Source organism: Lasioglossum baleicum, chromosome 4 (assembly GCF_051020765.1).
Source record: "Lasioglossum baleicum chromosome 4, iyLasBale1, whole genome shotgun sequence".
NCBI classification, from domain to species: Eukaryota; Metazoa; Arthropoda; class Insecta; order Hymenoptera; family Halictidae; genus Lasioglossum; species Lasioglossum baleicum.
The window spans coordinates 20,881,204-20,901,744 of NC_134932.1; the positions used below are offsets into that span (position 1 = coordinate 20,881,204).

The 20,541-nt window shown below is 41.5% G+C and overlaps 1 protein-coding gene and 1 long non-coding RNA gene across 2 annotated transcripts in view; one reads left to right on the forward strand and one right to left on the reverse strand.

The window, feature by feature from the left end:
- LOC143208435 (synaptic vesicle membrane protein VAT-1 homolog-like) overlaps positions 1–20,541 on the forward strand; it is a 55,251-nt gene that overhangs the window by 5,274 nt on the left and 29,436 nt on the right. The gene's annotated exons all lie outside the window — the stretch shown is intronic.
- On the reverse strand, positions 2,761–20,492 carry LOC143208454 (uncharacterized). The gene is made up of 3 exons (XR_013008910.1): positions 20,111–20,492; positions 6,213–6,323; positions 2,761–3,836 (listed from the first exon to the last, which is right to left on the reverse strand). It is a non-coding gene; the product is annotated as an uncharacterized LOC143208454 (long non-coding RNA).

Genomic DNA, 20,541 nt, shown 5'->3' on the forward strand with positions numbered 1-20,541 from the left:
TCACACAGCAGCTACCTACCAAATGACTCGTTAATAGATCAAGGATTTATGCGTCTACGACAAAGTAGAATTAAATTTAAAATCGTAGAAATTTTATAAGAATTCAAGAATATCAATCTATCATCTTCAGCCCATTGAAATTGTTAAAAAAGATTTATATTCGGTTGTTGTTTATTGCAATTCGCGTTCAGCTAATTTTTATTTTGGATAAAGATCCACAGTCTATTCATTTCCTACGAAATATCTCCAGGAAACCGTCACGAATTTACCAAATCGTTCTACTGTCTCGTTTTCGTAGAACCGTTAAAATTTTATCGTTGACCAGCTCTCTTTCTTCTTTTCCACGATGTACTTTCTAAGTATCGCACTTTTAAGTTTCACCATCGTAGATCGCGATCACCCGGCGCAAAAACCGATTTTACTCGAACGGCGGCCGCGTTGTTGTGTGTCCGTGGCCCGTCGCGGCAGCGAAAGTTTCAGAAACTCTATCGGTCGGTTATAATAGCGGAATTCATGTGCTCCGGATCGACGTCTGCGCTGGTCTATTCAATCGATAACGAACATTCCAGTGCGGAGTTATTATTAAACTTTAATAACCATCCAATAAAGAAGTTCAAGATTACAATGGAAAAACGCCGCTGTTGCGTCGACGACGCGACGCGACGTCTTCCTATTATTTCTTCGTGTATAGAGGCACCGGATAATTTACCGAGATCCAATTCAATTTCACTGGATTCTATTTCGCGTCAACCCTTTCCACTGTGTCGGAAATCGATGCAGCTTTTCAACATTTAATACGACATGTTATAATGTTATAATCCAATCACAGTTTTCGATTTTACCAAAGGTAGAGTTATTGGAAAAAATTGAGAACGTTTACAATGAAAACGCGTTCAAGAATGAAATTAAGCAAATGCAGAACGAGGTTGGTTTTCCGAAGGAACTTCGAACGGAAGCTCTCCAGTGTCCAGTTTTGATTAAGAACGCAGCGAAAACTCCAATTACGGTTTGTCAATCGACAAACGAGCGACGCCATTCAATTTTAATTGACGACAGCGTCATTGAAGACTGTACGAGCAAATAATTGTATCTCGTTTATCCGAGCAACGATTCGTGCACACGGTTAATCGGGGTGGTTAAACGTCGTGCACGTGAGTCAGCGTGACGCGATAATTCATCCGCGTGCTTTTCTAAGATGCAATTTTCCACACTGTGGCCACACGGGGCCGGGTCCGCGCGTTCCAGCCAGGTTGTGTGTCACAAGTGAAGCGCGCACGATTCACACGCTCGTGATTCTTGATCATGTGCCACCGTGTATACCGTGTGCACCGTGCCTGCTCATCGGCACACACGAACAAAGGGATGGGAACGATGCGTTCCGTTTATTTTATCATTGATCCTCCGATGACGGTTCATTTTCACTCAGGGTTACGAACGCGACCTCCGAAAACCTCCGAATTTTCCGCAACCGATTGAAATGCGAATACTTCTGCTCCATTCGAAGGAACATTTCCACAAAGAACCACACAATTGCAATTTACAATTGATTTTAACACATAATGCGTGACTAGAGGGCGTTATTTTATCAAAGTTACAAGCCTGAGATTAGTTTTGAGATAGTTTCCTCGCGATTTTTACAATAACATGTGCTTGAAGCATCATTGTAATTTCAATAGTTATAAGACAAAAAATAAGAAACCGGCCGTGGAACCGTTAGTGTTGAAAGAAAGAACGTTTTGGCGAGAGAATGTCGCCAGCAAGGTGGTTGACATCAAAGCATCAGAAAGTTAAAGGGACTAGATACAACCTGCATAGGCTCGTCACGAGTCTCCGAGAAAAATTCTCGGTAAAACCTCGGGCTGAAATGAGGCTGCACTGCGGAGAGATTACGGTATATCGACTGTTGAATGGTATCCGTTCAGTTTCCCATAGCCGCGATATTAAGACCTCGTTGTCGTGATAAACCCGGCTAGTCTGATATAATGCTGTCTTTCATTAAGCACGCTGAAAGGTTGCATGGTAAACTTGAAGCAGTAATGCCCCCGAATACATATACCGTAAAGCTTCCTGTATGCGATTCCGGAATGCATTCTGCTCGCGAGGCTGTGTGCGTTGTGCTTCCAAATATTTGAGCTGCCTGCGCGTTTGAGTACTCAATTAAAACTACTTCGAGACGGTCTTCCTTCTAGTATTTTATTCCGTAAACAATTTTTGCGTTGAACAGATGATTCCAGGATTGCAGTATGCAGTGGGACCATTTCAATAAATCTTTACAAACGGGTTCGAATACTATTCTGTACTCGTGTATCCTACAAAATTCTTGTACAATGTAGACAATTTGAGTTAGTTGAATATAACTGCATATTGCATCAATATAACAGCAGGGAATAGTTGCATACCTTGCATATAGGATTAAATGGTGCTCTTGTTAATTATTTTAAAAATAAATTTCGGTGGCGGTGGGCAAGTCTATTGATTTATGTTACGAACTTCGCCAATGTAGTGGAATTGGTGTATAGTGTATAGAATAGCGCCCACCACCCCTCACCGTTTCGTTAATTGATTGTGCAATCGTATTACACAACGGTGAAAGAATATTTAATTGTACAACGGTCCGTGTATAATAAATGTGTAGACGTAGCACGCGCCTTTCAAGTATTCCGCTGTCAAGAGAAATTCCGGAAACACATCTGCAGACTAGGGAATTGGGAAGGTCGGGCGGTGTTTGCCAGCCTCGTATTCAAATATTAGACGGGTAAATGTTGAGCATACATGGTCGTTCATCCCGCAAAGCGTGCGCGCGCTCACCGATAATTTCAGGCATTGTAATTTATAATAACACTTTTCCCCGCCTCTGCATACACCCCGATGTAATTCTGAAATTGTATTCATTGTTTCGTATCGATAGTACGTTTACACCGGCAATTTAATGGGCGTTGATCTACAATTAACGCGAACGAATAGGAAAATATCAATTTCTACGTATGTACTTAATATGTAGTTATAACAGTTGCAGCGAAATTCGATTTGAAACTATCGTGATCGCCGAATCGTTCGATATCGCGCTCACTTGTTCTCGCGAACGGATTACCGTAAGAGGATTAGAGTGCGTAGTTTCCCAGCTTGTAAATCTATTGTTTAAAGTTCGCGCACGAAGAAGGCTTGCAACTGCAGAAGCTTGTACAGCGAAGTTGTTTTGTGTTGCGACGGTTAATGGGAAAAAGTGGTTTCTAATGTTTCCGGTACAGCGACTCCAATTTTGCGAGGTCTTTAAACCTGACTGTTGAAAATCTTTTTGAGAATTTAGCTTCCTTCCTTTTCTCCAGTATAATCTCGGAAGGTTGTACATATTACAGATTCAAACGGTAGACTAGACAATTTATTCCGGACGTTAATAATTTTAATCGTTTTAAAATAGCCTGCCCGTATTTTCGCATTCCGACGCTTCCACTGTTTTGCATTTTATTAATTCATTTTCGCGATAAAACCCGAGGTGTCCGGTTGTATAAGGGTTCGAGAGAAAAATATCTAAAATATTTTCGGAATACTTAAGTCCAGCGGTGCCCGTAGAAACTATTCGGAAGGGAATCCGTTGAATCTGGAAGTCCAGGCAGAAGGGCGGCGTTCGGCTATTATGGGGGTTCATGGTGTTTCATGAATTTCGTGCGCACGCATATACGTGTGTAGCCGCGTGAATGTGGGGGGGGGGGGGGGGTGTAGAAAATACGGGTGTGGTTCGATCAATACGGACATCCCATGGATCTATCGGTGCGTGCACACCAGGTATACACTGCCGGGATGAATCACCTCGAATTGTGACTGCCCGTATCGGTCATCTACAATGAAACACATTTATCCAATTAACTTTTTGACAAGAAATATAAATCCTTGTCAAAATACTCGGCTTCGTCACGATCCACGAATTCTCGTCGACTTCCACACAACAATTCACAATTACCGACCGACTAGTTAAGCATTTTCCCAAATGATCTATTGAAAAAGAACTGTCGCCAATGACCGACAACACGTTAGCGAAAGCAATGTTATTGGCTTAACGAACTAATCACTGGTATGAGTCGGTGACAAGCGATAAGATCTGATTGGAAAAGCTTGAAGCGCCGGTCACCGGTGACCGACAACGCGCAGGTGCAGGAAACATCATCGGGTAATCAAATTGAAAGCAGATATCGGCCCTTGACAAGCGACGAGGTCTGAACTGGAAAGTCAGACGCCGAATGAAGGCAACGTCGTCAGATCAATGAAATACGCACTTAGGATCGGTATTGGTCACTGAGAAGCTATACAAAAATTGAAAGCAATACGATTGAACAAATTGAGGATCGACATCGGTCGCTGACATTCAATAAAAATCTGAACAAGATCTATGTTTAATTGTGTTTCTCTATAAAATGAACACATACAGTCGGTGTGGAAACTAAAATTGTGTATATTCATGCCAATAATACATTTTATGAGGAAAAACTGATTAATAAATATTCTTAAATGTTTGTAGAATAAATTTTGCGTAAACAAAATTTTATTTCCCTTCAGCATTACAAAAGATTCAACAAAAACAGATAAATGTGCAGGAACAGACGCGTAGAAAGCATTCGTACAGTCAAATAACAAACGAAAAAACTATGAAAATGTGCTAAATATTTACGGGTTTAATATTTTGTGGGATTGCCTTTTGATTTTGCAATAGCTTCTAGCCTTCTTGGCATGGAATGTATTAAGTTGGATGTTGTAGCAGGCTCTATTTTATTCCGCTCTTCTAGTAAAGCAGCTTTTAAACTTTCTTTAGATGTAATATTGTGATTGCGAATCTTTTTCTCCAAGTAATCCCATAGATGTTCGATGGGATTAATGTCTGGTGATTGTGGTGGCGTCTTCAAGTATTTTGGTGTGTTATATAAAATCCATTGCCTAGTATTATATGAAAAATGCTTTTGATCATTGTCATGGGTGAATATAAAATCCCATTGTTGAGTCCCATTTTATTTGCACTAGAATGGAGGTGATTTTTAAGGATGTCAATATATGATATGTAGACTCTGTGATCCATGATACCATCGATGAAATGTAAAGATCCCACTCCAGCTGCACTCATGCAACCCCAGACTAATACAGAGCCCGCGCCGTCTTTTATCGTGGGTCGCAAATTTCTTTTATTGAACTCTGTACATACCTTTTTGTCTCCATACTGTCAAGTGATTTTTGGTCCCAAATATTTCGAATTTGCTTTCGTCTGTGAAAATTACCTTCTTCCAATACTGCATTGGAGTATTAACATGCTGTTTAGCAAATCTTAGTTGCTTCTTACGATTAACTTCATTTACAAAATACTTTTTCCGTGCAACCGAACAATAATCTTTCGCACTTTTTCCGTTGTTTCGAAACCTTTACGACGCATGTTGAGACCAATTCAAATTTTCGACTTTAATTCTACGAGTGTTCTGTGCAAACTGAACAGCTTTGTTATTATTCGTTATATTCTGTTGTCATGTTGTGTTTATATCTACATATATTAAGTATATAAAATAAGAGATGTAACGAATATACTTTCTACGCGTCTGTTTCTGCACGTTTTTCCGTTTTTGTTGATTCTTTTTGTAATGCTGAAGAGAAATAAAATTTTGTTCACACGAAATTTATTCTACAAACATCTAAGAATATTTATCAATCATTCTTTCCGCATAAAATGTATTATTGGCATGAATATACACAGTTTTACTTTCAATTTGTCACTGTACGAATACTTTCCACACCGACTGTATGGTTTGCATTCTTTTTGTTGTAAACGTCAATAAGCAGAAATAGGCGATGTCCTAGTCAGAAAATAGCGTTCCGAATGTCTATGACCAGCGTTGCATGCGGGGCTATGCAGGTCCCATGCATGTTGATGCGAAAAGTAATGATATTCCGCGCACGTTTCGCAAATTCTTGCCCCCCCCCCCCCCGTGAATGACTCCGCGCCACGCGTCCGCGTTTTCGTTAATTCCGCGCGAACGATCGCGGTCGGGAAGATTAATCGCCACCGTGTGGAATAATTGGATGTTTTACCGCTGCCAAGTACAGTTGTCTGAAGGCACAAACGTGAAACGGTTTCTCGCGCTCGTACCGAACCGACACTTCTGTTGACATTCCTCTATTGCCACTCGTGACTCACAAAAACAATAACAGCTCGCGTTTGGACCCGCAGCTGTTCTTACCGTTTCAATTCTTCGTGCCTACATCTGGCCAGCTGTATACCGGGTGCTTCTGCACGTTTCCATCGGCCACGGAATTCCATCAAAAGGAAGGACACGCCCTATGTCGTCACCCTGCACACAAAATATTACGTATAGTAATCAGCTATTTCCGATTAGCACTTTCGTTGTCAACTTTTAAGTGTTTCATAAAGGAGTAGCTCAAAAATAAATACGTTGATCGATTTAATAGTTATCGAGTGCAGCGTGGATGGAATTTTTTAATTGAGCTAGTTGTTACTGAAAAAACTACCCAACTTAGCAACTTCCTTTTTTGAAGAGATGTTGAACAATTTTTGTACGGTTACTGAGAGAGAGGCAGAATCTAACCCACTACATATATGTATAGTGACGCTTTTGTTAAATTGTGTCCAATATCTTCGAAGCATGGTCTAAATCGGGAGAGAAATTGGTTTGTCGTGGCAACGCCTGCTCGGAAATTCAGTCGAGTTGCGCAGGATTGAGCACGTTACTTTCCTCATCCGTTTAATCAAGGATGCCGTTTAATGGCTTCGCTAATTTTCGGCAGTTATCGCGTAGACTTTATCGACCGGTGGATCACAAAGCAGTAAGTGTCCCGCGTAATTAGACCTAACGTGGCGTGCTTGTACATGATCTATTATACGGTCCGCGCGTGATACTCGCTCTCACCTAGTCGATGGACCGTATCCTTCGTCGATCCGGTCGCCGATTTACAGGAGCACAGCACTCGGTATGGCGGTAACACGTATCGAGTTTCTAAAGCAACGTATAGATCACATATCGCATTCTACATCTGTCTACCGCTATCATTTATTAATCAAAAAATGAAACGGATACAATCGTTTAACCTAAACGTCCCTCGATCGGCTGAGATCGTGTAAAACACAGCGAAACGAACTCTTCCTTCTTTAATTTATGCTGGTAATCATCGGATCGCGGAGCAAGTTTCTAATTTATTACCTCTCTCGAACTCCATTTTTTCATGTAACATTCATCGACCACTTTTTAAAAACGTAATTAACGTGAACATTGAAACTGAAGGATTTCGGAGTTTTTTTAGTGGCACGATCTCTTATGCTATTTATTCATTACTGCGAGTTGCTATTGCTGTGCGACGTCGCTCGTTTGACGTCAACGGGTACATTTCCATCGATTGTTATAATACCGCCACCTGATACCGCATTGGAATAATGCACATCTGTTTTTAATTACTTACTGGTGAAAAAGCATTTGTCGCGCGATGTAAACATATTGCAAACTACGTCTATCTTAAGGGGAGAATGATCGACCGATCCGATTATAGAAGTGGAATTCGAAATTGGAAATTCTTCTCGTGTCCAATCACGTTCGTAATTAACGGAGCTGCGAAACGTGGCCATTTCAAAGCAGTACTCTGGTGATTGCAACGCGTGGATAGGAACAGAATTGGATTCAAAGCTCTAATATCAATAACAGGCATCCTTAGCGCAAATCTGACTGAGAACGAACACTTATACGCGATAGGCAATAGCATAGATATACATTGACGAAAGATCAATATGTTAGCAAATTGTTAGAAAGTGGCCGAGGACGTTATCTTCGAACAATTCTGGGGCAATTCAAACACTGACGAAAAGACAGCCTCGTCTTACCCTCTTAGCGGTCAGATCCTCCGGGTACGAGGTCCTTATTTTTAAGGATCCTTCGAGTAAACATCCCAAAGACCACCCATACTTATGCGGCCCAACGTAGTCGCCAGCAATCGTCCATCTACAATTCTGTTTAGTCTCGGTCACCCTCGTTTCAAGGCCAGACTAAAACCCCGTCGTAAAACCCTTCGGAGGATGAAGCGGCGGTTCTACTATCTTCCTTCATCTGCATTTAAGTATACCGACGCCGTTTTACTCGAAGAGTTTATTCGAGTCTTCAAGCATTCAAAAAAAATTACCGACTGATTTCTTTCGAAACGACCACCGAACAGATTCGGTACCCAACCATGATGTTGTACACCATGACGCGCGTGTTAGCGACAGGGTGGTTTTGCGCGAAGAAATTAGTTGCATCTTTGCTATGTCACGGTATCGGGGTCAATGGCTGGCGAAAATAGGATGGTCGGGGCAACTCGCGTCGGGGAATACCCTATAACAAGTAGCGATGGGATCGAGTGCCTTGCAAGTATGTTCGAACCTTGATTGATTGGACTCGACCCTATGTAAGTATTTCCGGGAATACAGTACTTCCAAGTGTACTTGAACCTGTTATGATTTCTTTGAAAGACTGAAGAGACTTTAAGAACCAAAGTTTTTCAGTATAAAGAGCACTACAATACGGCCATAACAGCTTTTTTTGTAGGTGAAAGAGTTTCGGACATTTCGAGGTCACCTTTATTTGTTAAAATAGGAACATATCGATGATGGAGCTCGTCCTCAATTTTGGTGAATGCTGTAGAAGTTTCTTCGCGTTAATTGATAAACACGAAAATATTGTAAATCATGGACATCGCTAGTTGGAACTTCGCTGAATTTGAGTAGGAATCGAGACCCGTAGAATGAAACTCGATTATGTGCCAGTTGATTCGGATTCGTAAATACGTATTGAACTTGATCTCATCGCTAATAACGAGCAATCCGTCTCACGCACACCTAGACACACATTGGCACCGAGGCGAGGCCGATAAAAAGCAACAAAGAACTCCTGTATCGGTGTTCGCGCCCCATTGAAAACAATTGATAACACCGCGGTGACGGCGGGGTCATCTATCGTGCAAAATAATTATTGCTCGCTCATATATTTTCCGCGCTGTCTGTCCCAGCCTCGTGTTTTTCCACTACTATCTTGCGAGCGGCGATGACCTTCGCGAAATTACAGGTTCTCGGTGCCGTTCGACAAAAGGAAAAAAAGCCCGAGGAAACAAAAAATTGTGCAGTTATCGGCCGAAATTCGTCGCGATCGCGATTCCACAACCTAGATGCAACCTCTTTATCAAAGAGAGAGTTCTATAGACTAGCTGCGGCTCGAGAAAGTAGAATAACATTTTTGGAGAGCGCCGGTATCGCGCATTCTTTTCGCACCGGAATAAATTGCATTCCATTCCGCGAACGAGTACTTTCCTTTGTCTTATCGCGAGGAATACATCTCCCGTGGAAAATGTGCAAAGGACTTGCTAAGAATTGCCGAGATCCTGGAAGGGCCGATACGATCGTTCCCCGGATTATCGCAGCCGTTTTAGATAGGAAAAACTCGAGCCCTGGATTAGCACAACATTTTATCCCGCATTAGCTCGCGAACATTTCGCTCATTCCATTCGCGAACAGCGTAACGCTGTTACCCACCGGATTAACGTAACAAATTACAGTTTGGATTAGCGCAACGAGTTTACACGACGGCGCGGCGGCGCGGCGTTCGCGTAATGCTGCGACAACGCGTTTCAAGATTTACATCGGATTTTATTCGCGACGAATCGGATGCGCGCGTCGAAGCCATCGGTGTCGAAGTTGGAGTCGGCGGTACACGGATTTTTTTTCTTCGCGTTTCAACGAATGATACATTCGCTAAGGATAGTGCTACAATCAAGAGAGCTCGACTCGAAAACAAAGAGTCGCGATTGGGGGCGAACTCGTAAACAAACCGCGCTCGACCCGATTTCGCTCGTCACGAGCTCTCTGCGATATACGCTCCTCATTGGCGAATCTTGTCATCTTTGAATTTTCAAATTCGAATCATCGTTTCATCCGTGTGACATTCCGCTGGCGTCACAACACCAACTGTATAACTATAATATTCGTACTAGTTGCGCGCTGTGTACTTACGCGACTAATAACGTCTCGAGTCAGATTTTACATAATCGCTTTTGCACGCGGGACACGTGACCTGTGAATTGCACGGTCTCGTTAATTGTTTTCGCTATTGAGACTAGGGATTGCAATACCGGTATACCGGTATACCGAATATGTACCGGTATTTCGTGCTATTTTGCAATTTCGTGAAACCGGTATTTGCTGAGGTAAAATACCGGTATGTATTTTCGGTATGAGCTATAAATAATAAATATTTTTTGGGGCATCTACTCTTATTTGAAATACGTTCGCCGCTGAAATCTGGATTTAGAAACTTTTGATTCTGATTTCGAAGAGAGTGACAATGAAGAAAATAATAATACAATTGTTGAAAGTACCTCATTTGAATATGACGAAGATAATAGTAACGAGGACGAAATATTAACTTACCAAGGATTGCTTCCAATAATTAAGAAAATTGGAAAAGTTGTTGAAATATTTAAACGTTCCCCTACTAAAAATGCCGTTTTACAAAAAGATATATACTTACTGAAATAAAAAAAGAACTTGTGCTAATATTAGATTCTAAAACACGCTGGAACAGTTTGTTATTAATGATGAAACGATATTTGAAATTAAAAAATCCAATTCGGAAAGCATTAATTGACTTAAATTTACAAATTAATTTTTCCGATAGTGAATTCGAGATTTAATATCAAAAACTGTATCAGCTCTGCTTCCAATAAAGCTGGCTGTGGAAGCATTATGTCGGAAGGATTCCAACTTATTAACAGCGAATGCAGCAATAAATTTTATGTTGCAATCACTTAAAGATCAGAACACGCCACTGTCTGAGGAATTATACAGTGCATTGAAAATTCGTATACAGGAAAGGGGCATAGTGTGAACTAGAAAATATTTCAAGGTATTTACATAATTATAATGATTTTAAAAAAGAAAACGGAAAGGAAGAAAAGAAGCTAACAAGGTCAAATTTAATTAAGTTCGTCGTCAATTTCCACAGAAACATTTATGAAAACCAAACACAAACCTATCCAGAAGAATTCGTTGAAGATGATGTTGATGTTAATATTGAAAAAGAATTGTCTCCCGAGAAGAAATTACAATTAGCTATAAATAAAAAAATTGCCGCGAACAATAATACAAAAAATAGATTTATCAAAAACCGTCAGACGAGAGACCGAGTTGTTAGAAGATGAAGGACATCGAGGCAAATATTTAGAGAAAGTATATCGCTCATTATTAACAGTACCACCAACCAGCGTGGATGCGGAAAGAGCATTTTCAACTGCAGGTAATTTGTGCAGAAAAACACGTTCAAGGCTTAATCACAGTTCAATAAATGCATTATCTTTTTTACAATCACATTTCAAAAGTATGAAGTCAATAAATTAGTTAATGTTTTTTTCTATTAAACAACTTGTGTTTTTGTACCTTCATGAAAATTCCTAATACCGGTATTAATATCGGTATACCGGTACAACGCTTAAAAAAATACCGAATACCGGTATTGTATTTTTAGTCCGGTATTGCAATACTACGACAATACTTTCTACATTTTCACTTTGTAGTTTAGAAACACGATTTTTGTTTCATTCGTAATTGCACAATTTTAACAAGTACATTTTAGAAGTGGGATAGAAAGCAGTCAAACATTTGACTATTTTTATTCGTTTTTATGTAGAAGCTGGAAAGAAAAATGGGGGGTGCATTGTTACTCTAACAAGGGGCTGCCACTGAAACTTGCAGCATTTGAAGATGTCATCTTCAAATGTAAGTTAGTTGGTTCGAGTCCTGCTTTCGATATTTTTTTTCTGGAAATTGATACCTACCTCAATTTTAAGCCTAAAATCTATTATTTATAAGTGATTTTTATTTTTTATGGAGGAAACGCATGTTTTTGTTTGTGGCCGTTGGGAAATATGTAAATCGAATATAAAAAATAATACAGAATGTTATATTTAGTTTGTTGTTGAAAATTCTCTCTCTGTATTAATTGCATGCTAGTATGACACGAGCCAGGGTAATATTCATCGTAAAAACATGGAAAACAATCATTTTTGCGGCATCTAGCACACACTAGAAATTCAGCATTCGTACAAGAGCACCCCCTTTTTTGAGGACGTCTACCGGAAAACATACTTCATTCACATTTATAGATATCACTCTAGTATCACAGAGCATCTGGTATCTCTAGTAAATAGTATAACATTCTGTATTATTTTTATGTTCAATTTATTTCCCAACGTCCACAAATAAAAAACATGCATTTTCTACTTAAAAAATAAAAATAACTTATAAATAATAGATTTTAAGGCTTAAAATTGAGGTGGGTATCAATTTCAAGAAAAAATAAAATCTCGAAAGCGGGACTCGACTATGTATTACTAGTATTTCTCGCTACACCCTCGGCTGCTCATCTTCTTGTTAACATTTTAACGCGAACTCCTTAAAACGCGCATGTATCATATAAACCGATTTTCTAATGCAATTTTCTCGGAAAATCTTGAGAAGCCCGCGCTACTGCTTTGCTAATTTACATCTGGAGATGACACCTTCAAGTACTGCAAGTTTCAGAAAAATCCGTGACATCCCCTTCTAAGGAGTGTCAGAGGTTCAATTCCGTCTTTGAGCAATAGGTTGCTGATTTTTACATTATTTTTAACAATTTCTGTCAAAGGCGGAAGTTTCGCAGAGCTCATTTCAAAAACAGCATTTGAAATTTTGAATGTCGAGGCTTCGAATTCGAGCGAAACGGATCGGCTACCCATTCCGAGGGTTGAACCGCACATTTTCTCAGGGGGCAGTATCGTATGACGAAGCTGACGTTTCAGCCGCTGTCAGGAAATTCTATGAAAGCCTTAGGGATAATTGGGAGTAACGCGTATCTACTCAGAAGCATATTAATTGTCTCGAGTTAACGTCCTGTCCTGGCCAAGACGCACCGACACACGATGACTTCAGAAGTGAAAAGCAACATGACGTCGATCCCTTAATTTCATGGGAACGCCTAAGAAGAGAACGTAGAAATTCCAGATACCCGTACGTACACTCGACTATGCGGTCGCATTAAACGTTGGATGAATACATTCCTTCAGTTCATGCTACTTGGAAATATTCATTTTATTTCTTCCAACAACGCACAGGCGGACGACTTGATTCGCGTAACCTTGGCACGTCCTTACGACGGGTTCCAAACTGTGCAACGATTATCGATTCCTGTCAATCCCAATGAAAACGGTTTCTCCTCGAATTTTATCGATTGCCGGTATTTATCGTTTCTAATGAATACACATCGATATCTATCGATTACGATGAGTGATAATACTTGTCGATTTCTCTCTCCACGTTATCCATATTTATCAACACCGATGAACATCGGTACCTATCGATACATACTGATGAAAATCGGTACCCATTGGTACTGGCCGATTGTAGAGCACGTCTCTTTCGGAATAGCTGTAAAAACCGATCGATCCGACGCGACAGGGTGATCGTGACATCGATGCGTATCGGCACGGAAAAACGTCGATATTATTTCCGAAAGAACAGGAATACCGTTGACGAGAACGATTAATCTTCCTAACAAGGGTTATCGATAACGCAACGACCGTGGTCTGATCGGCGGGCAATAATTCCCCGCAGATAGGCGCTCATTAAATCGTTTCGAGTACAAATGGCTTTTCTCGTTTCCACGACGGAACAAAGAAGCGTAACAAACAGCGTGATAAGATCGTCAACGTTCATTGATTAGTCGGGTACGGTAATCAATAATCGGCACGGCCGGCAAGCAGCACCGGCACCGTTCTGAATATCATCTTGCCATGTCCTGTACACAAGACGGCGGGGTGCAATCGTGTTTCGCAACCTCGTGTGTGCCCGCACGGCGCGGCGCGGCGCGCACCCTGTGCATCGGTCGGGTGCACCAGGCACCAGTAGCCATTTACTCGTATAACAGAGGTAGACACGCGACAAGATCTGTTTGCGCGTCTCCGGTTCGGAAGATAAATGACGTCTGAAAAGAAATTAGCCTGGCGGAAAGGGCACGTCGAATCGATTCGTACACCGTTTTAATTCCCCCGCGGTGCCACGTTGTCGGGCTTCCTCTTGCACATACGATATCCTGCCTGTAACCAGATTCTACAGGTCCGGATTACACGAAAATTCTCGCGAGCGACGAAATTGCCGCGGACGCTTCGTTTTCGAATCGCTAACGATCGCAATTTCCTCGCTTTTCATTCCAGCTCTCGGCTCTTCTCGCCTCTCCTGTTGCCCATTCTTCTTTCCATCATCTTTTTTCCCTCCCACTTCTAACAAAATACAGGGTGACCCGTTCAGCGAATGAACTACCAAGTTCCTAGTTGATAGTCTCCAAAAATTTCTTGAAAAGTCGAGAATCTCTGTTGAGAACGTTCGACGAAGTAGAATGATTGACCTTGAATGACCTTGAAAAACCAACGTAGATACATAGATGAATTCGTCACGGAATGAGCTATAATCGTGACTAATTACAAACTTATATGTATGTACATTCCATTTATAAAAATACAAGTTTATCTCGAAACCTGAAAGGCGAGTCCACCTGGACAAATCCCGTGGCCTTCGTAAGAAGCCCTCCTTTTATTTGAAACATTGTTAAACGACGTGAACACTTAACCCTCTTGTAATACAGTAAAGTAATACACAAGGTTTTACCAAGTCCTGAAATGAAACGGAGAAAATACGTTGTTCCGCAAATAGACTTAATGGACACCCTCTGTGTAAGACGCGCGACGATTTTTCCGCTCGTCGCTGACCTATGCACGCAGGAGTCGTCGCGACGACGGATCGTCGCCGGACAACAACTTCTGTACGCAATGTCGCTCGTTTTCTCGGGCTCAATCAACGGGGCCCTCCTCGATATGTATATGCACTATGCACGTACGTGCGGTCGAGTCACGCGAGCGAGATTCGTGCATGTGATTCCGCTCGGAGTTCTCACAGGCGCCTCGATGTCTTCTCCGACGGATCGATCGGGCCGCCACGGCTCCTGCTGGGGTGCTACGCCTATATCCCCAGCCCCCATCTGTCACGTGACAAACGTGTAATAGCAATTGGAACGACGCCGACGGCGACGGCGACGCTACTTCGAAATGCCTCCCTTTCTCTCTTCTTCGTTTTCCTTTCTTTCGCGTGCGACACCGACAACCGCGTTCTCCCGCTCCATGGTGGTCAATTTCCTTGACCAGTGTTTTCTTTGGTCCCGTTTGCTAAGTACATACGCTAATGCCTCTGTACGTTTATGCGAAAATTTCGCGATCCAAGTGTCACTTACATCGTGTACAGAGTACAGACACCATTTCTTGATCGCTTGCCGCTAGTATCGAACGTACACAATACATATTCATTTGAGGATAAAACTGTTTAACTTCTAATCAGTTTCTAATGAAGCTTTTACCAACACATCTGTCACACTTTTCTGATCGAAATTACTCCTAATGCGATACCATTTCAAATATGTTTACTCGTCCACGATCTCGCAGTTTACTTACAGATAGTCAAATTAATTTCGTACACGTTGGTACCATAGCTGTAGAGTTTGTAAATATCGTTTAACTCGCAAACGATAGGTAGAAAAATCTGCCGAGAAAAATTCTTAGGGGATTCTAAAAATACCCACACATTCCAAGGGCAGAAAACGCCCTAATCTGTAATGCTCGTAGCACTCGAAATATTAGGCTGGGTTCGAATAACCACACGTCAAGCACTCTCTCCTACTCTCTCATTCTTCTCCTCGGGTTCTCTGGTTCTTATTTTCCCGAAGCTCGTGTTCTCTCTCCAGCTACCTTTGTTTTATCCTTATACTTCCTTTTTCGTCTCTCTCGCTCGGCTTTCTTTTTTCATCTGGCCGTTTCTCTTTTCCCTCTCTATCTCTTTTCGTTCCTCTCCAACTCTCTTTGGCCCATCGTCCCCCCGTGGTCCCGCCATGTCCCGGCCACTATCCCCTTTCATTCGCGCACATGGTGTGCGTGACCCTGGGGTGCGTCGTTGCATGTCGTCGGTCCGCGACGGTCTCGCCCGTTCCTTCTCCTGGGTTACAATTGGCCGGTGCCAAGAATCGAGAAAATTATTCCCCTCAATTCCGCGCAATTTAAACGAATTAACCGATCGCGAGGCGGCGAGCACCGCCCGGGACAAGTCCCCTGGAGGAGAACCTACGCAAAACCTATCCCTCCGGGCCCTTCGCCGAGCAGAACCGGAAACACCGTGCTCGACCGTTGAAACGAGGTTGACTTCAGCCTTCCTGTACTCTATCGTACCGCCTCTGTAAACATTTCGGACCCTCGGACCTTCAATTCTACCAAACACGATATCCTGGGACACCATTTATCCGAACCGTTCGATAAACAAGACGATTCTCGTAACTGGATCGTTCTGATAGTGGAAATCCGTTAGTGGAATAAGAAGAACCAATGTTATGTAGCATACCAATATGTACATCCTATCGAGACATATTATTTGTTAAAGAGGACATGAAGGTACATCGATTAATGAAAAAAATGTAACGATCTCCATCCTTTTTTTTTTAAATCAAATGGACACCTTTTTGCTAATTCTTTTCATTGCTACTTATTATCATGTAATTACTGACCAACTTTTGTTCGAACAACTTTTTTATCACGTTACCGGAAATACGTGACTGCGACACGCGATGCACTCCGCTGCCGTTGCAGACCCAAGTTTCTCTGATTCGGGCAAAGTTGGGCAAATAAAGTCAATTGCTACTTAACACATTACCGACCGGTGATTATTGCATAATTTTGAAAAATCTATGGTACATGGCTAAACACTTTTTAATGGAGCCTTCAATAGCAACAGCAATTTTCATTGTGAACTAACAAGTCACCCTCAATAACGTCATCTAATATGATAGTTTCATTTAAGATTGCAATGTAAAAGAAAATTTCTATGCTTTCTGTTGGTACAGCACAATTATTGAAAATCCTATTAATAGGCTTCCGGTAGGTAAAGTGTTAAAGTATAATGTACTCCAGAAGTGTAAAAAATCAGAGAGGTACTTTTTGGCACTTTTCTTAAAACTCGATTCAAAGTTCATGAACATTTAACGTGAAAAATTCAGATCAGAAATTGTCGTGAGACAGACGAAGATTGCCGAGTGATTCGATTTACTACTCGAGATTCCTGTCCCTTGCAGCCAGATTTTTTGGCTACTCGTCCTGTCGCTTTCCTACTCGTTATACATACATATCCCGCCCGACATTGTAGCAACGCGTTGCATCTGACGTCGAGAACGTAAAAAAGCTCGGTGCACGTTTTGCTCGTGTCGCTCTGGAAATAGCATTCGACCACTCTCTCCTATATTCCGCAGTTTCTACAACCGTTCGCGGAGGAACAAATTTTTTGGTAGAAAATATTTTTATTACACCTTTGTTCATAAATGAACGTCGTGGCTCCTTGAGGTGCCTTATCAATTTGACCACCAGTGTAGAGCTAGCCTGAATAAAATTGCGGAAGAGTCTGCGTTTGGACGTAATTATTTATAATTGATTAGGCCAAACGTGCTCGAACACCGAACGTTGTCGCCGATAAATCATGCCGAATGTAGTTGGCCGAGTAAGCATCTTTCCGTGAATGAAAATGTTTCGTGTCACGCGATCGACTTTAAATCACGTACGTATTATGCGGTAGCCGATGATAATGCCAACCGACCGAGGCGTCGGCTGAATTTCATTATGCCTAATCGAACGCGTACGTGACAACCCTTTCGAAATCATTATTAAATTCCCCTTTCTATTCCCCCTTTAATTTTATCAAGGCCTCGCACAAACACTGTCAATCCAAAAATTCTTTTAATATTTCTTTAAAAATGGACATGCGAAACATGAAACTATGAAGACATCGGGCGACTTTATGACTATTGTTACACTATTCTCAAGATATTAAAATGATGAATAAATGTTCCCTTATAGAAATGACGATATTGAACTTGCTTAGAATTCCTGTGGCTGTTATTACAGTCCTGTTCCATGAATGCATTTTTGTAATTTTAATATAAAAAGTTGGTCATTCTGAGATAGTTAAATTGTAGCTACCCCTCGATAGTTGATATATGTTTCCAATTATCCTGGATACCTATCGTAAACGCCGCCGTAGACATAAGATACCGTAGCAATGAATATTTAATAACCTGTTACCCTGCACTAAACTTCGGCGGAGTCGTTAAAAATGTATCGTTTAAGCGAAAAATTCTTCCTCGCCATCTTTACAGTTCATTAAAAAGTCATGCTACAATTCCCGACGACTGAAACCACGCATCTTCATGCATGTATACATGCATGTAGTTTTCAGATCTTCCACAAGGATGGAAATGAATTTTTATAGACTCGTGATCCTCTTCTCCCTCTTTTTATACGACTTCTAATCCTCTAAAATTAATTATTTATACATTCATTAATAGGGTATAGAATTAAATCCAATCGATTACATAATTTCCGACTAGGAATGGCTCCTGGTTAATCATAGATATGCGCATTTACAATGAGTCATAACTGAATTCTTAGAACTAGAACACTATATGTACTCGGAACCGAACGTGTTCATGTTACAAGCTAATAAAAATGCAGGAAATTAAATACTATTGTAACTCCGTCTCGCGATTCTTGATACCAGAAATATGAATTCGATCTGCGATTAAAGTTATCGCTGGAATGCTAGGATTCTATGCATACGTGGAAAAAATGTACGAATACGCAACAAAACTATTTTCAACGCATTCATATCATTGAAAGAACAATGCCATTCCACTACGTACGAACGACTAAAACCATTTTGGTTTCGCATAAAATTCGCAGTTTATCACTCGCGAATTAAAACCTGTCGCGCGCTCAGTGTCAAGAGCTTCGTTTTCCAATAAGTTCGGATGGAATCTAATAGTACTAATTAATCTATAATCGAGTTCCAATGTCGATGATGGTTTGGTAGCGTGTCGACGAGCGCTGTTTCCGCGGAAAGTTCGCGAAATCCATTAAAATCCGCGCCGCTCGGTGAAAACGCAACTTGGTCCAATTGTTATTTCCCGCTCCCTCCCCCGCTATGCCGATAAATCCACCGCCCGTGGAATTATTGCATTTCACCGTTGACTCGTTGCGTTCAATCGGCTTTCGTCGAGGAACTCTCCGGGGCTGGACGTTATTACGCCGCGCCTGCCGATACATGACGCAGGAATAATGCGCGTCGATCTTCCATCGATTCCGCGGTGGAAAAAGCCATGGAGAACGGGGTTGGGAAACTCGACAGTTAATTAAACGCCATCCTTGAACAGAAAAGAGATCGCGACATTTTCCTCTCCTCCTCCCTCTCTTTTTTCTAAAATAAGTTTCTGCATTGTTAGGTCGTATTACACCGGCGATTCTCGCGGCGATCGAACTCGTCAGCGAATCCCGTGGTAAACCAGATCCATCGGACATTGGAAAAGCTCTACAGTTGATTTTGAGATACTTCTGATTGAAAATCGCGATCATTTATCTTTTTTTTTTTTAAATCAAGTTACTGCATCGTCATTACAATAACCTCTTGAACTTAATTGATCAGTGAAGACAGCGATTTTTATATCTCTCGATACATGTTGTCGAGAGTCATGTCATGCGCACAATATTTGGCAAAACTTTTTTGTTTTTGACATGGTCGGGACATCCGATGAAAACGATATGAAACATGACGTAATTCGTATATTTGCTCGTTCAATCCGCGATTCGGTAGAGCTTCGATTATCCGAACCGAACCGACGGTATCTGAATTCTCGTGTATCACACGTAAACAGTTTCATCTAAAGCGACCCGTATGCAATACGAATCATTCTACAAATCAGTAAACATTTAATCTAGCACTGTACCTCGATAATCGTGTGTTTCACTATCTAAATTCCAGCTCATGTTTCACCGATTAGTTCGGATAAGAGGGGCACACCACTGTATCGTGAAATAAGCGAGTAAATACGATCGAAATGATGTGGTGTTTGGTATCGTTTCAATCAGAAAAATCTCACGAACGCGTTGGCGGATGTTTCAACATTTTTCCCCGAATTGTGATGCCGAGGAATCTTACCTGAACCGACACGAAGACAAAAATCGTGGCATCTAGCGCTCTTTTTCCCGCTGCTCCGGATGTTTATTGCAGCGGTGACGATGCCTCCGTTATCGGCGTCTAACCTTGCACTGTTTCATCCGATTCACACACAGCCCGTGATTCATTGTGGCCGATTGCCGGCAGGAAATTACGCGTGTGTCACAGAAGCGTCGATAAAGCTTTACGATGTACGCGTCCGGGATAGCTAGCTGAAAGATCCGCTCCGATACACAACCCCCGAAAAATCGCTCTCGTTACTACGATCATCAACGCCTACACCTCGCGTTTTAATCACTATCAAAAATCCAAAATGAACGAGGCTACTCTCGCGTCATCGATCGACCTAAAGGGGCCCCTAGACGTTCAATAATATTGTTAATGTTGGTTGACAATAATATTGAAGCTCCCGC